This window comes from Delphinapterus leucas, chromosome X (genome assembly GCF_059928025.1).
Source record: "Delphinapterus leucas isolate spDelLeu-1000000601 "Yukka" chromosome X, BTC_Dleu_Yukka2, whole genome shotgun sequence".
In the NCBI taxonomy this organism is placed as follows: Eukaryota; Metazoa; Chordata; class Mammalia; order Artiodactyla; family Monodontidae; genus Delphinapterus; species Delphinapterus leucas.
Window position 1 is genome coordinate 64,977,033 of NC_143150.1, and position 17,451 is coordinate 64,994,483.

The following is a 17,451-nucleotide window of genomic DNA, read 5'->3' on the forward strand; positions in this document are numbered from 1 at the left end:
GGTTGATTGACAACCTTTACTATATATTTGCCTTTACCAGTGTGGTTTTTACGTTACTATATTTTTTTATTTCTTGTTGTAGTCTCTTATTTTTCACTTAAAGAAGGCCCTTTAACACTTTTTTACTGTGAGTTTAGTATTTTTTTAACTAAATTTATTTATTTTTTTATTTTTGGCTGTGTTGGATCTTCATTGCTGAGTGAAGGCTTTCTTTTTATTTGCAGCAATTGGGGGCTACTTTTCATTGTGGTGCATAGGCCTCTCATTAAGGTGGCTTCTGTTGTTGCAGAGCATGGGCTCTAGGTGTGTGGGCTTCAGTAGTTGTGGCATATGGGCTCAGTAGTTATGGCACACAGGCTTAGTTGCTCTGCAACATGTGAGATCTTCCCAGACCAGGGCTTGAACCCATGTCCCCTGCAACGGCAGGCAGTTTCATAACCACTGCACCACCAGGGGAGCCTATTAGTTTAGTATTGATTAAGTCTTTTGATTTTTCTTTGTCTGCAAAGTTTTTTACCTCTCCTTCAATTCTGAATGATAACATTGTGGGTAGAGTATCCTAGGTTGTAGGTTTTTCCTTTTCAGCACTTTAAATATATCATGCCACTCCCTTCCGGCCTTCAGAGTTTCTTATGAGAAATCAGCTGATGGCCTTATGGGAGTTCTCTTGTATGTGACTTTTTCTCTTGCTGCCTTTAAAATTATCTTTAACTTTGGCCATTTTAATTATATGTGTTGGTGTGGGTCTGTTTGGGTTCACTTTGTTTGGGACTCTCTGTGCTTCCTGTACCTGGATATCTGTTTCCATCTTCAGGTTCAGGAAGTTTTCAGCCATAATTTCATCAAATATGTCTTTTACCCCTTTCTCTCTCTCTTCTTGTGGGACCCCTTTTATGAAATATTAGTACACCTGATGTTGCTTTTTTCTGTTCTGATTGCATGGTTTTCATTATTCTATCTTCCAGATTGTTTATGCTTTCTTCTATGTCACTTAACCTGCTGGCAATTCCTTCTAGTGTATTTTTCATTGCAATTATTGTATTCAACTCTGACAGTTTCTCTTTTATATTTTCTAAGTCTTTGTTAAAATTCTCACTGTGTTCGTATATTCATTACCCAAATCCAGTTAGCATTCTTATTACTATTGCTTTGAACTCTTTATCAGTTAAGTTTTTGTCTCTGCTTCATTAGGGTTTTTCAGGGTTTTTTTCTTGTTCTTTTGTTTGAAGCATATTCCTCTGTCTTCTCCTTTTGATTAATTTTCTCTGTCTCTATGAAATTAGATAAAACAGTTACCTATCTTTGTTGTGACGTTGTGTCTTTGTGTAAGAGCAACCCTATTCACTCTGTATGTGCGCAGTAGATTTGCTGAGAGAGCTGGCCTTGAACTGAGCATGGGCCATGTCTTCCCCATTATATGCTGGCAGCCAGTGCCTTCATGGGATGTAGGACTGGGGTTGGAGCTTGGCTAGGGCCAAAGCCAAGTGCAAGCTGGGACTTCTCCCATTCTCAATGGCATTTACTGCCCTATTTGGGGCAGGGTCATGTGCCAAGGTTCTGGAATAGAAGCTCTGAGGGAGTTGGGTTCCTCTTGGGTGTGATGGCAGTCTCTGCCTTGGTTGAGGGTGTGGCTGCATTACTGTGTTGGTTTCACTTTTTCTCTGGTGTGCACACATTGGGTACACTACTGAGCCACACTACTGAGCTGATTTCGCACCCTCCCAAATGTGTGCAGGTACATGCATGCCAGAAATAGCTGTCTCCACCCAAGAGCTGGTTCTGTTGCCTCCCAAATGTGTGCATGGATACACACACTGGTAAAGGTTGCTTCTACCCTGTTCAGAGGCAGGGCCAGGGCCCAAGCCAGCTCCATTCCCTCCAAGTGTGTGAACTTGCAATGTCAATCTTCACCTTAGTGGAGAGCAAGAGGGATTGGAGCAGAAGCCCAATGCAGGCTGGGCAGGAGGTGAGGGGAGTGTGTGTGCTGGTGTGGTCCTGGCAAGCTAGCTTGAACCCTAGGCAGTATCAATCTGCTTCTTCTGACCTGTGACTGGGAGTAAGCAAGTCTGTGCACTTGCTCTTTAAAAGTGAAGTATTAGTTTCTTATGGCCCTCCTGTAAGCACCGTTAGATTTCAAGCCAACTAAGGGGGCTTGTCTTCATAGTGCTGAACCCCAGGCCAGGGGTACCTAATATATGGCTTGAATCCCTTGCTCCCCTGGGAGGATCCCCAAGCCTGTGATATACCACTTCTCTTCTGGGTCCCAAACTAAGCCTGCAAGTCCTGACTAGATGGCTTCTCGTACTTTCCTACCAGATTCTGTGTGGATCTTTCTCTACAGCCTTGGTGGTAAAAGAGCCATACTGCTAGTCTTCAGGTCAATTTCAGCAAGAGTTGTTCTATATGTATTGTAATTATAGTTTGGATGTGTTCAAGAGGGGAGGTGATCTCAGCATCTTCTTGCTCCACCATCTTGATCCCGCCTCTCGGTATTGGCAATTGTAAAAATTTCATCCATTTGAATAAGTGTATAGTATTATCTCAATAAAAAAATTCTGAAAGTGTGTAGTAACATCTACTATTTTTTTGATTTGCGTTTCCATAATGATATATAATGGTAAGCATCCCTTATTTGCCAACTGTATATCTTTATTGAGGAAGTATCTGTTCAGATCTTTTGCCATTGTTTACTTGGCTTGTTTGTTTCCGTATTGCTGAATTTTAAGGATTTTAAAATACATTCTTGAAAAGTCATTTATGAGATATTAGATTTTCATATATTTTCTTCCAGTCTGTGCCTTGTCTTTCCATTTTCTTAATTGTTTCAGTTCCTTTTGGACAACAAAAAATTTTAATAAAGTACAAAGGAATAATTTATTTTCCCTCATGGATTAAGCTTTTAGTGTTTTATCTGAAAACTCATCACCAAAACCAAAATCACGTCGTTTATTCCTGTGTAATTTTCTAGAAGTTTTTATTTTTTTAACATTTTATTGGGGTATAATTGCTTTACAATGGTGTGTTAGTTTCTGCTTTATAACAAAGTGAATCAGTTATACATATACATATGTTCCCATATTTCTTCCCTCTTGCATCTCCCTCCCTCCCACCCTCCCTATCCCACCCCTCCAGGCAGTCACAAAGCACAGAGCCAATAAATCTGTGCCATGCGGCTGCTTCCCACTAGCTATCTACCTTACGTTTTTAGTATGTATATGTCCATGACTCTCTCTCGCCCTGTCACAGCTCACCCTTCCCCCACCCCATATCCTCAAGTCCGTTCTCCAGTAGGTCTGTGTCTTTATTCCTGTCTTACCCCTGGGTTCTTCATGACATTTTTTTTCTTCTTAAATTCCATATATATGTGTTAGTATACGGTATTTGTCTTTTTCTTTCTGACTTACTTCACTCTGTATGACAGACTCTAGGTCTATCCACGTCATTACAAATAGCGCAATTTCGTTTCTTTTTATGGCTGAGTAATATTCCATTGTATATATGTGCAACATCTTCTTTATCCATTCATCCGATGATGGACACTTAGGTTGTTTCCATCTCTGGGTTATTGTAAATAGAGCTGCAATGAACATTTTGGTACATGACTCTTTTTTTTTTTTTTTTTTTTTTAAACATCTTTATTGGGGTATAATTGCTTTACAATTGTGTGTTAGTTTCTGCTTTATAACAAAGTGAATCAGTTATACATATACATATGTTCCCATATGTCTTCCCTCTTGCGTCTCCCTCCCTCCCACTCTCCCTATCCCACCCCTCCAGGCTGTCACAAAGCACCGAGCTAATATCCCTGTGCCTTGCGGCTGCTTCCCCCTAGCTATCTACCTTACTACGTTTGTTAGTGTGTATATGTCCATGACTCTCTCTCACCCTGTCAAAGCTCACCCTTCCCCCTCCCCATATCCTCAAGTCCGTTCTCCAGTAGGTCTGCGTCTTTATTCCTGTCTTACCCCTAGGTTCTTCATGACATTTTTTTTCCCCTTAAATTCCATATATATGCGTTAGCATACGGTATTTGTCTTTTTCTTTCTGACTTACTTCACTCTGTATGACAGACTCTAGGTCTATCCACCTCATTACAAATAGCTCAATTTCGTTTCTTTTTATGGCTGAGTAATATTCCATTGTATATATGTGCCACATCTTCTTTATCCATTCATCCGATGATGGGCGCTTAGGTTGTTTCCATCTCCGGGCTATTGTAAATAGAGCTGCAATGAACATTTTGGTACATGACTCTTTTTGAATTTTGGTTTTCTCAGGGTATATGCCCAGTAGTGGGATTGCTGGGTCATATGGTAGTTCTATTTGTAGTATTTTAAGGAACCTCCATACTGTTCTCCATAGTGACTGAACCAATTCACATTCCCACCAGCAGTGCAAGAGTGTTCCCTTTTCTCCACACCCTCTCCAGCATTTATTGTTTCTAGATTTTTTGATGATGGCCATTCTGACTGGTGTGAGATGATATCTCATTGTAGTTTTGATTTGCATTTCTCTAATGATTAATGATGTTGAGCATTCTTTCATGTGTTTGTTGGCATTCTGTATATCTTCTTTGGAGAAATGTCTATTTAGGTCTTCTGCCCATTTTTGGATTGGGTTGTTTGTTTTTATGTTATTGAGCTGCATGAGCTGCTTGTAAATTTTGGAGATTAAACCTTTGTCAGTTGCTTCATTTGCAAATATTTTCTCCCATTCTGAGGGTTGTCTTTTGGTCTTGATTATGGTTTCCTTTGCTGTGCAAAAGCTTTGAAGTTTCATTAGGTCCCATTTGTTTATTTTTGTTTTTATTTCCATTACTCTAGGAGGTGGGTCAGAAAGGATCTTGCTGTGATTTATGTCATAGAGTGTTCTGCCTATGTTTTCCTCTAAGAGTTTGATAGTTTCTGGCCTTACATTTAGGTCTTTAATCCATTTTGAGCTTATTTTTGTGTATGGTGTTAGGGAGTGATCTAATCTCATACTTTTACATGTACCTGTCCAGTTTTCCCAGCACCATTTATTGAAGAGGCTGTCCTTTCTCCACTGTACATTCCTGCCACCTTTATCAAAGATAAGGTGTCCATATGTGCGTGGGTTTATCGCTGGGCTTTCTATCCTGTTCCATTGATCTATATTTCTGTTTTTGTGCCAGTACCATACTGTCTTGATTACTGTAGCTTTGTAGTATAGTCTGAAGTCAGGGAGCCTGATTCCTCCAGCTCCTTTTTTCGTTCTCAAGATTGCTTTGGCTATTCGGGGTCTTTTGTGTTTCCATACAAATTGTGAAATTTTTTGTTCTAGTTCTGTGAAAAATGCCAGTGGTAGTTTGATAGGGATTGCATTGAATCTGTAGATTGCTTTGGGTAGTAGAGTCATTTTCACAATGTTGATTCTTCCCATCCAAGAACATGGTATATCTCTCCATCTATTTGTATCATCTTTAATTTCTTTCATCAGTGTCTTATAATTTTCTGCATACAGGTCTTTCGTCTCCTTAGGTAGGTTTATTCCTAGATATTTTATTCTTTTTGTTTCAATGGTAAATGGGAGTGTTTTCTTGATTTCACTTTCAGATTTTTCATCATTAGTATATAGGAATGCCAGAGATTTCTGTGCATTAACTTTGTATCCTGCTACTTTACCAAATTCATTGATTAGCTCTAGTAGTTTTCTGGTAGCATCTTTAGGATTCTCTATGTATAGTATCATGTCATCTGCAAACAGTGACAGCTTTACTTCTTCTTTTCCGATTTGTATTCCTTTTATTTCCTTTTCTTCTCTGATTGCTGTGGCTAAAACTTCCAAAACTATGTTGAATAAGAGTGGTGAGAGTGGGCAACCTTGTCTTGTTCCTGATCTTAGTGGAAATGCTTTCAGTTTTTCACCATTGAGGATGATGTTTGCTGTGGGCTTGTCATATATGGCCTTTATTATGTTGAGGAAAGTTCCCTCTATGCCTACTTTCTGCAGGGTTTTTAGCATAAATGGGTGTTGAATTTTGTCAAAAGCTTTCTCTGCATCTATTGAGATGATCATATGGTTTTTCTCTTTCAATTTGTTAATATGGTTTATCACATTGATAGATTTGCGTATATTGAAGAATCCTTGCATTCCTGGAATAAACCCCACTTGATCATGGTGTATGATCCTTTTAATGTGCTGTTGCATTCTGTTTGCTAGTATTTTGTTGAGGATTTTTGCATCTATGTTCATCAGTGATATTGGCCTGTAGTTTTCTTTCTTTGTGACATCCTTGTCTGGTTTTGGTATCAAGGTGATGGTGGCCTCGTAGAAGGAATTTGGGAGTGTTCCTCCCTCTGCTATATTTTGGAAGAGTTTGAGAAGGATAGGTGTTAGCTCTTCTCTAAACGTTTGATAGAATTCACCTGTGAAGCCATCTGGTCCTGGGCTTTTGTTTGTTGGAAGATTTTTAATGACAGTTTCAATTTCAGTGCTTGTGATTGGTCTGTTCATATTTTCTATTTCTTCCTGATTCAGTCTTGGCAGGTTGTGCATTTCTAAGAATTTGTCCATTTCTTCCAGATTGTCCATTTTATTGGCATAGAGTTGCTTGTAGTAATCTCTTATGATTTTTTTTATTTCTGCAGTGTCAGTTGTTACTTCTCCTTTTTCATTTCTAATTCTATTGATTTGAGTCTTCTCCCTTTTTTTCTTGATGAGTCTGGCTAGTGGTTTATCTATTTTGTTTATCTTCTCAAAGAACCAGCTTTTAGTTTTATTGATCTTTGCTATCGTTTCCTTCATTTCTTTTTCATTTATTTCTGATCTGATTTTTATGATTTCTTTCCTTCTGCTAGCTTTGGGGTTTTTTTGTTCTTCTTTCTCTAATTGCTTGAGGTGCAAGGTTAGGTTGTTTATTCGAGATGTTTCCTGCTTCTTAAGGTGGGCTTGTATTGCTATAAACTTCCCCCTTAGAACTGCTTTTGCTGCATCCCATAGGTTTTGGGTCGTTGTGTCTCCATTGTCATTTGTTTCTAGGTATTTTTTTATTTCCTCTTTGATTTCTTCAGTGATCACTTCATTATTAAGTAGTGTATTGTTTAGCTTCCATGTGTTTGTATTTTTTACAGATCTTTTCCTGTAATTGATATCTAGTCTCATGGCGTTGTGGTCAGAAAAGATACTTGATACAATTTCAATTTTCTTAAATTTACCAAGGCTTGATTTGTGATCCAAGATATGGTCTATCCTGGAGAATGTTCCATGAGCACTTGAGAAAAATGTGTATTCTGTTGTTTTTGGATGGAGTGTCCTATAAATATCAATTAAGTCCATCTTGTTTAATGTATCATTTAAAGCTTGTGTTTCCTTATTTATTTTCATTTTGGATGATCTGTCCATGGGTGAAAGTGGGGTGTTAAAATCCCCTACTATGAATGTGTTACTGTCAATCTCCCCTTTTATGGCTGTTAGTATTTGCCTTATGTATTGAGGTGCTCCTATGTTGGGTGCATAAATATTTACAATTGTTATATCTTCTTCTTGGATCGATCCCTTTATCATTATGTAGTGTCCTTCTTTGTCTCTTGTAATAGTCCTTATTTTAAAGTCTATTTTGTCTGATATGAGAATTGCTACTCCAGCTTTCTTTTGGTTTCCATTTGCATGGAATATCTTTTTCCATCCCCTTATTTTCAGTCTGTATGTGTCTCTAGGTCTGAAGTGGGTCTCTTGTAGACAGCATATATAAGGGTCTTGTTTTTGTATCCATTCAGCCAATCTGTGTCTTTTGGTGGGAGCATTTAGTCCATTTACATTTAAGGTAATTATCGATATGTATGTTCCTATTCCCATTTTCTATATTGTTTTGGGTTCGTTATTATAGGTCTTTTCCTTCTCTTGTGTTCCTTGTCTAGAGAAGTTCCTTTAGCATTTGCTGTAAAGCTGGTTTGGTGGTGCTAAACTCTCTCAGCTTTTGCTTGTCTGTAAAGGTTTTAATTTCTCCATCAAATCTGAATGAGATCCTTGCTGGGTAGAGTAGCCTTGGTTGCAGGTTTTTCTCCTTCATCACTTTCAGTATGTCCTGCCACTCCCTTCTGGCTTGTAGGGTTTCTGCTGAGAGATCAGCTGTTAACCTTATGGGGATTCCCTTGTGTGTTATTTGCTGTTTTTCCCTTGCTGTTTTTAATATGCTTTCTTTGTATTTAATTTTTGACAGTTTGATTAATATGTGTCTTGGCGTATTTCTCCTTGTATTTATCCTGTATGGGACTCTCTGTGCTTCCTGGACTTGATTAACTATTTCCTTTCCCATATTAGGGAAGTTTTCAACTATAATCTCTTCAAATATTTTCTCAGTCCCTTTCTTTTTCTCTTCTTCTTCTGGAACCCCTATAATTCGAATGTTGGTGCGTTTAATGTTGTCCCAGAGGTCTCTGAGACTGTCCTCAGTTCTTTTAATTCTTTTTTCTTTATTCTGCTCTGCAGTAGTTATTTCCACTATTTTATCTTCCAGGTCACTTATCCGTTCTTCTGCCTCAGTTATTCTGTTATTGATCCCATCTAGAGTACTTTTAATTTCATTTATTGCGTTGTTCATCATTGCTTGTTTCATCTTTATTTCTTCTAGGTCCTTGTTAACTGCTTCTTGCATTTTGTCCATTCTACTTCCAAGATTTCGGATCATCCTTACTATCATTATTCTGAATTCTTTTTCAGGTAGACTGCCTATTTCCTCTTCATTTGTTAGGTCTGGTGCATTTTTATCTTGCTCCTTCATCTGCTGTGTGTTTTTCTGTCTTCTCATTTTGCTTATCTTACTGTGTTTGGGGTCTCCTTTTTGCAGGCTGCACGTTCGTAGTTCCCGTTGTTTTTGATGTCTGTCTCCAGTGGCTAAGGTTGTTTCAGTGGGTTGTGTAGGCTTCCTGGTGGAGGGGACTAGTGCCTGTGTTGTGGTGGATGAGGCTGGATCTTGTCTCTCTAGTGGGCAGGTTCACGTCTGGTGGTGTGTTTTGGGGTGTCTGTGGCCTTATTATGATTTTAGGCAGCCTCTCTGCTAATGGGTGGGGTTGTGTTCCTGTTTTGCTAGTTGTTTGGCATAGGTTGTCTAGCACTGTGGCTTGCTGGTCGTTGAGTGAAGCTGGGTGCTGGTGTTAAGATGGAGGCCACTGGGAGATTTCCACCGTTTAATATTATGTGGAGCTGGGAGGTCTCTTGTTGACCAGTGTCCTGAAGTTGGCTCTCCTACCTCAGAGGCAGAGCCCTGACTCCTGGCTGGAGCACCAAGAGCCTTTCATCCACACGGCTCAGAATAAAAGGGAGAAAAAGTAGAGAGAATTAGTAGAAGTATGAGGAAAGAAAGAAGGAAAGGAGGAAAGGAAGGAAGGAAGAAAGAAGCAAAGAAGGAAAGAAAGGAGGGAGGGAGGGAGGAAGGAAGGAAGGAAGGAAGGAGGGAAAGAAGGAAAAAAGACAGAAAGAAAGAAGATACAGTAAAAATAAAATAAAGTATAATATAGTTATTGAATTAAAAAATATTTAGAAAAAAAAAAAAAGAGGGACGGATAGAACCTTAGGACAAATGTTGGAAGCAAAGCTATACAGAGAAAATCTTATACAGAAGCATACACATACACCTTCACAAAAAGAGGTAAAGGGGGAAAAATCATAAATCTTGCTCTCAGAGACCACCTCCTCAATTTGGGGTGATTCGTTGTCTAAAGGAGGGAAGGACGGAAAGAAAGAAAGAAAGAAAGAAGGAACGACGGTAAAGTATAATAAAGTTATTACAATTAAAATTAATTATTGAGAAAAAAAATTTTTTTTTTTTAAAAACCATGGACGGATAGAGCCCTAGGACAAATGGTGGAAGCAAGAGTATACAGACAAGATGTCACACATAAGCATACATGTACACATTCACAAAAAGAGGAGAAGGGAAAAAAATCATAGATCTCGCTCCTAAATTCCACCTCTTCAATTTGGGATCATTCCTTGTCTATTCAGGTATTCCACAGATGCAGGGTATATCAAGTTGATTGTGGAGCTTTAATCCTCTGCTTCTGAGGCTGCTGGGAAAGATTTCCCTTTCTCTTCTTTGTTCTCACAGCTCACAGGAGCTCAGCTTTGGATTTGGCCCTGCCTCTGCGTGTAGGTCGCTGGAGGGCATCTGTTTTTTGCTCAGACAGGACGGGGTTAAAGGAGCCGCTGATTCGGGGGCTCAGGCTCACTCAGGCCGGGGGTGAGGGGGGGGAAGGAGGGGCACTGCGTGCGGGGCGGGCCTGCGGCGTCAGAGGCGGCGTGACGTTGCGGCAGAGGCCGGCGTGACGTTGCACCAGCCTGAGGCCCGCCGTGCGTTCTCCCGGGGAAGTTGTCCCTGGTTCCCGGGAACCTGGCAGTGGCGGGCTGCACAGGCTCCGCAGAAGAGGGGTGTGGAGAGTGACCTGTGCTCGCACACAGGCCCCTTGGTGGCGGCAGCAGCAGCCCTAGCGTCTCCCGCCCGTCTCTGGGGTCCGCGCTTTTAGCCGCGGCTCGCGCCCGTCTCTGGGGTTCGCGCTTTTAGCCGTGGCTCGCGCCCGTCTCTGGGGTTCGCGCTTTTAGCCGCGGCTCGCGCCCGTCTCTGGATTTCCTTTAAGCAGCGCTCTTAAACCCCTCTCCTCGCGCACCAGGAAACAAAGAGGGAAGAAAAAGTCTCTTGCCTCTTCGGCAGGTGCAGGCTTTTCCCCGAACTCCCTCCCGGCTAGTCGTGGTGCACTAACCCCTTCAGGCTATGTTCAAGCCGCCAACCCCAGTCCTCTCCCTGCGCTCCGTCCAAAACCGAAACCCGAGCTTCAGCTCGCAGCCCCGCCCGCCCGGGCGGGTGAGCAGACAAGCCTCTCGGGCTGGTGAGTGCCGGTCGGCACCGATCCTCTGTGCGGGAATCTCCCCGCTTTGCCCTCCGCACCCGTCGCTGTGCACTACTCCTCGGTCCCGAAGCCCCCCCCTCCGCCTCCCGCAGTCTCCGCCCGCGGAGGGGCTTCCTAGTGTGTGGAAACTTTTCCTCCTTCACAGCTCCCTCCCACTGGCGCAGGTGCCGTCCTTATTCTTTTGTCTCTGTTTTTTCTTTTTTTCTTTTGCCCTACCCAGGTACGTGGGGAGTTTCTTGCCTTTTGGGAGGTCTGAGGTCTTCTGCCAGCCTTCAGTAGGTGTTCTGTAGGAGTTGTTCCACGTGTAGATGTATTTCTGGTGTATCCGTGGGGAGGAAGGCGATCTCCGCGTCTTACTCTTCCGCCATGTTCACATGACTCTTTTTGAAGTTTGGTTTTTCTCAGGGTATATGCCCAGTAGTGGGATTGCTGGGTCACATGGTAGTTCTATTTGTAGTTTTTTAAGGAACCTCCATACTGTTCTCCATAGTGGCTGAACCAATTCACATTCCCACCAGCAGTGCAAGAGTGTTCCCTTTTCTCCACACCCTCTCCAGCATTTATTGTTTCTAGATTTTTTGATGATGGCCATTCTGACTGGTGTGAGATCATATCTCATTGTAGTTTTGAGTTGCATTTCTCTAATGATTAATGATGTTGAGCATTCTTTCATGCGTTTGTTGGCAATCTGCATATCTTCTTTGGAGAAATGTCTATTTAGGTCTTCTGCCCATTTTTGGATTGGGTTTTTTGTTTTTTTGTTATTGAGCTGCATGAGCTGCTTGTAAATTTTGGAGATTAATCCTTTGTCAGCTGCTTCATTTGCAAATATTTTCTCCCATTCTGAGGGTTGTCTTCTGGTCTTGTTTATGGTTTCCTTTGCTGTGCAAAAGCTTTGAAGTTTCATTAGGTCCCATTTGTTTATTTTTGTTTTTATTTCCATTTCTCTAGCAGGTAGTTCAAAAAGGATCTTGCTGTGATTTATGTCATAGAGTGTTCTGACTAGGTATTCCTCTAAGAGTTTGATAGTTTCTGGCCTTACATTTAGGTCTTTAATCCATTTTGAGCTTATTTTTGTGTATGGTGTTAGGGAGTGATCTAATCTCATAATTTTAAATGTATCTGTCTAGTTTTCCCAGCACCACTTATTGAAGAGGCTGTCCTTTCTCCACTGTACATTCCTGCCACCTTTATCAAAGATAAGGTGACCATATGTGCGTGGGTTTATCTCTGGGCTTTCTATCCTGTTCCATTGATCTATCTTTCTGTTTTTGTGCCAGTACCATACTGTCTTGATTACTGTAGCTTTGTAGTATAGTCTGAAGTCAGGGAGCCTGATTCCTCCAGCTCCTTTTTTCGTTCTCAAGATTGCTTTGGCTATTCGGGGTCTTTTGTGTTTCCATACAAATTGCGAAATTTTCTGTTCTAGTTAAGTGAAAAATGCCATTGGTAGTTTGATAGGGATTGCATTGAATCTATAGATTGCTTTGTATAGTAGAGTCATTTTCACAATGTTGATTCTTCCAATCCAAGAACATGGTATATGTCTCCATCTATTTGTATCATCTTTAATTTCTTTCTTCAGTGTCTTATATTTTTCTGCATACAGGACATTTGTCTCCTTAGGTAGGTTTATTCCTAGATATTTTATTCTTTTTGTTGCAATGGTACATGGAAGTGTTTTCTTGATTTCCATTTCCGATTTTTCATCATTAGTATATATGAATGCCAGAGATTTCTGTGCATTAATTTTGTATCCTGCTACTTTACCAAATTCATTGATTAGCTCTAGTAGTTTTCTGGTAGCATCTTTAGGATTCTCTCTGTATAGTATCATGTCATCTGCAAACAGTGACAGCTTTACTTCTTCTTTTCCGATTTGGATTCCTTTTATTTCCTTTTCTTCTCTGATTGCTGTGGCTAAAACTTCCAAAACTATGTTGAATAACAGTGGTGAGGGTGGGCAACCTTGTCTTGTTCCTGATCTTAGTGGAAATGCTTTCAGTTTTTCACCATTGAGGATGATGTTGGCTGTGGGATTGTCATTTATGGCCTTTATTATGTTGAGGAAAGTTCCCTCTATGCCTACTTTCTGCGGGGTTTTTATCATAAATGGGTGTTGCATTTTGTCAAGAGCTTTCTCTGCATCTATTGAGATGATCATATGGTTTTCCTCCTTCAATTTGTTAATATGGTTTATCACATTGATAGATTTGCGTATATTGAAGAATCCTTACATTCCTGGAATAAACCCCACTTGATCATGGTGTATGATCCTTTTAATGTGCTGTTGGATTCTGTTTGCTAGTACTTTGTTGAGTATTTTTGCATCTATGTTCATCAGTGATATTGGCCTGTAGTTTTCTTTCTTTGCGACATCCTTGTCTGGTTTTGGTATCAAGGTGATGGTGGCCTTGTAGAAGGAATTTGAGAGTGTTCCTCCCTCTGCTATATTTTGGAAGAGTTTGAGAAGGATAGATGTTAGCTCTTCTCTAAATATTTGATAGAATTCGCCTTGAAGCCATCTGGTCCTGAGCTTTTGTTTGTTGGAAGATTTTAAATCACAGTGTCAATTTCAGTGCTTGTGATTGGTCTGTTCATATTTTCTATTTCTTCCTGATTCAGTCTTGGCAGGTTGTACATTTCTAAGAATTTGTCCATTTCTTCCAGATTGTCCATTTTATTGGCATAGAGTTGCTTGTAGTAATCTCTCATGATCTTTTTTATTTCTGCAGTGTCTGTTGTTACTTCTCCTTTTTCATTTCTAATTCTGTTGATTTGAGTCTTCACCCTTTTTTTCTTGATGAGTCTGGCTAGTGGTTTATCTATTTTGTTTATCTTCTCAAAAAACCAGCTTTTAGTTTTATTGATCTTTGCTATTGGTTCCTTCATTTCTTTTTCATTTATTTCTGATCTGATTTTTATGATTTCTTTCCTTTTGCTAGCTTTGGGGTTTTTTTTGTTCTTCTTTCTCTAATTGCTTGAGGTGCAAGGTTAGGTTGTTTATTCGAGATGTTTCCTGCTTCTTAAGGTGGGCTTGTATTGCTATAAACTTCCCCCTTAGAACTGCTTTTGCTGCATCCCATAGGTTTTGGGTCGTTGTGTCTCCATTGTCATTTGTTTCTAAGTATTTTTTTATTTCCTCTTTGATTTCTTCAGTGATCACTTCGTTATTAAGTAGTGTATTGTTTAGCCTCCATGTGTTTGTATTTTTTACAGATCTTTTCCTGTAATTGATATCTAATCTCATGGCGTTGTGGTCGGAAAAGATACTTGACAAAATTTCAATTTTCTTAAATTTACCAAGGCTTGATTTGTGACGCAAGATATGATCTATCCTGGAGAATGTTCCATGAGCACTTGAGAAAAATGTGTATTCTGTTGGTTTTGGATGGAGTGTCCTATAAATATCAATTAAGTGCATCTTGTTTAGTGTATCATTTAAAGCTTGTGTTTCCTTATTTATTTTCATTTTGGATGATCTGTTCATTGGTGAAAGTGGTGTGTAAAAGTCCCCTACTATGAATGTGTTACTGTCGATTTCCCCTTTTATGGCTGTTAGTATTTGCCTTATGTATTGAGGTGTTCCTATGTTGAGTGCATAAATATTTACAATTGTTATATCTTCTTCTTGGACTGATCCCCTGATCATTTTGTAGTGTCCTTTTTTGTCTCTTCTAATAGTCCTTATTTTTAAGTCTATTTTGTCTGATATGAGAATTGCTACTCCAGCTTTCTTTTGGTTTCCTTTTGCATGGAATATCTTTTTCCATCCCCTTACTTTCAGTCTGTATGTGTCTCTAGGTCTGAAGTGGGTCTCTTGTAGACAGCATATGTAAGGGTCTTGTTTTTGTATCCTTTCAGGCAATCTGTGTCTTTTGGTGGGAGCATTTAGTCCATTTACATTTAAGGTAATTATCGATATGTATGTTCCTATTCCCATTTTCTAAATTGTTTTGGGTTCGTTATTATAGGTCTGTTCCTTCTCTTGCGTTTCTTGTCTAGAGAAGTTCCTTTAGCATTCGTTGTAAAGCTGGTTTGGTGGTGCTGAACTCTCTCAGCTTTTGCTTGTATGTAAAGTTTTTAATTTCTCCATCAAATCTGAATGAGATTCTTGCTGGGTAGAGTAGTCTTGGTTGCAGGTTTTTCTCCTTCATCACTTTCAGTATGTCCTGCCACTGCCTTCTGGCTTGTAGGGTTTCTGCTGAGATATCAGCTGTTAACCTTATGGGGATTCCCTTGTGTGTTATTTGTTGTTTTTCCCTTGGTGCTTTTAATACACTTGCTTTGTATTTAATTTTTGACAGTTTGATTAATATGTGTCTTGGCATATTTCTCCTTGGATTTATCCTGTATGGGACTCTCTGTGCTTCCTGGACTTAATTAACTATTTCCTTTCCCATATTAGGGAAGTTTTCAACTATCATCTATTCAAATATTTTCTCAGTCCCTTTCTTTTTGTCTTCTTCTTCTGGAACCCTTATAATTCGAATTTTGGTGTGTTTAATGTTGTCCCAGAGGTCTCTGAGACTGTCCTCAGTTCTTTTCATTCTTTTTTCTTTATTCTGCTCTTCAGTAGTTATTTCCACTATTTTATCTTCCAGGTCACTTATCCGTTCTTCTGCCTCAGTTATTCTGCTATTGGTCCCACCTAGAGTACTTTTAATTTCATTTATTGTGTTGTTCATCATTGCTTGTTTCATCTTTATTTCTTCTATGTCCTTGTTAACTGTTTCTTGCCTTTTGTCCATTCTACTTCCAAGATTTCGGATCATCCTTACTATCATTATTCTGAATTCTTTTTCAGGTAAACTGCCTATTTCCTCTTAATATGTTAGGTCTGGTGCATTTTTATCTTGCTCCTTCATCTGCTGTGTGTTTTTCTGTCTTCTCTTTTTGCTTATCTTACTGTGTTTGGGGTCTCCTTTTTGCAGGCTGCAGCTTCGTAGTTCCCGCTGTTTTTGATGTCTGTCTCCAGTGGCTAAGGTTGGTTCAGTGGGTTGTGTAGGCTTCCTTGTGGAGGGGACTAGTGTCTGTGTTGTGGTGGATGAGGCTGGATCTTGTCTCTCTAGTGGGCAGGTTCACGTCTGGTGGTGTGTTTTGGGGTGTCTGTGGCCTTATTATGATTTTAGGCAGCCTCTATGCTAATGGGTGGGGTTGTGTTCCTGTTTTGCTAGTTGTTTGGCATAGGTTGTCCAGCACTGTAGCTTGCTGGTCGTTGAGTGAAGCTGGGTGCTGGTATTAAGATGGAGGTCACTGGGAGATTTTCGCCATTTGATATTATGTGGAGCTGGGAGGTCTCTTGTTGACCAGTGTCCTGAAGTTGGCTCTCCAACCTCAGAGGCAGAGCCCGGACTCTTGGCTGGAGCACCAAGAGCCTTTCATCCACACGGCTTAGAATAAAAGGGAGAAAAAGTAGAGAGAATTAGTAAAAGTATGAAGAAACAAAGAAAGAAAGGAGGGAAGGATGGAAGGAAGGAAAGAAGAAAGAAAGAAAGAAGGAAAGAAGGAAAGAAAGGAGGGAGGGAGGGAGGGAGGAAGGAAGGAAGGAGGGAAAGAAGGAAATAAAGACAGAAAGAAAGAAGATACAGTAAAAGAAAATAAAGTATAATAAAGTTATTGAATTAAAAAAATCTTATTTAGAAAAAAAAAAAAGGGACGGATAGAACCTTAGTACAAATGTTGGAAGCGAAGCTATACAGACAAAATCTTACACAGAAGCATACACATACACCCTCACAAAAAGAGGTAAAGGGGAAAAAATAATAAATCTTGCTCTCAGAGACCACCTCCTCAATTTGGGATGATTCGTTGTCTAAAGGAGGGAAGGAAGGAAGGAAGGAAAGAAAGAAAGAAAGAAAGAAAGAACAAAGGTAAAGTATAATAAAGTTATTAAAATTAATTATTAAGAAAAATTTTTTTTAAAAAAACATGGACGGATAGAACCCTAGGACAAATGGTGGAAGCAAAACTATACAGACAAGATCTCACACAGAAGCATACACATACACATTCACAAAAAGAGGAAAAGGGGAAAAAATCATAGATCTTGCTCTCGAAGCCCACCTCCTCAATTTGGGATGACTAGATGTCTATTCATGTATTCCACAGATGCAGGGTACATCAAGTTGATTGTGGAGCTTTAATCCGCTGTTTCTGAGGCTGCTGGGAGAGGTTTCCCTTTCTCTTCTTTCCTCTCACAGCTCACAGGGGCTCAGCTTTGGATTTGGCCCTGCCCCTGCGTGTAGGTCGCTGGAGGGCGTCTGTTTTTTGCTCAGACAGGATGGGGTTAAAGGAGCCGCTGATTCGGGGGCTCTGGCGTACTCAGGCTGGGGGGAGGGAGGGGCACTGCGTGCGGGGTGGGCCTGCGGTGGCAGAGGCCAGCGTGAAGTTGCACCAGCCTGAGGCCCGCCGTGCGTTCTCCTGGGGAATTTGTCCCTGGAACCCGGGAACCTGGCAGTGGTGGGCTGCCCAGGCTCCACGGAAGAGGGGTGTGGATAGTGACCTGTGCTCGCACACAGGCCCCTTGGTGGTGGCAGCAGCAGCCTTAGAATCTCCCGCCCATCCCTGGGGTCCGTGCTTTTAGCCG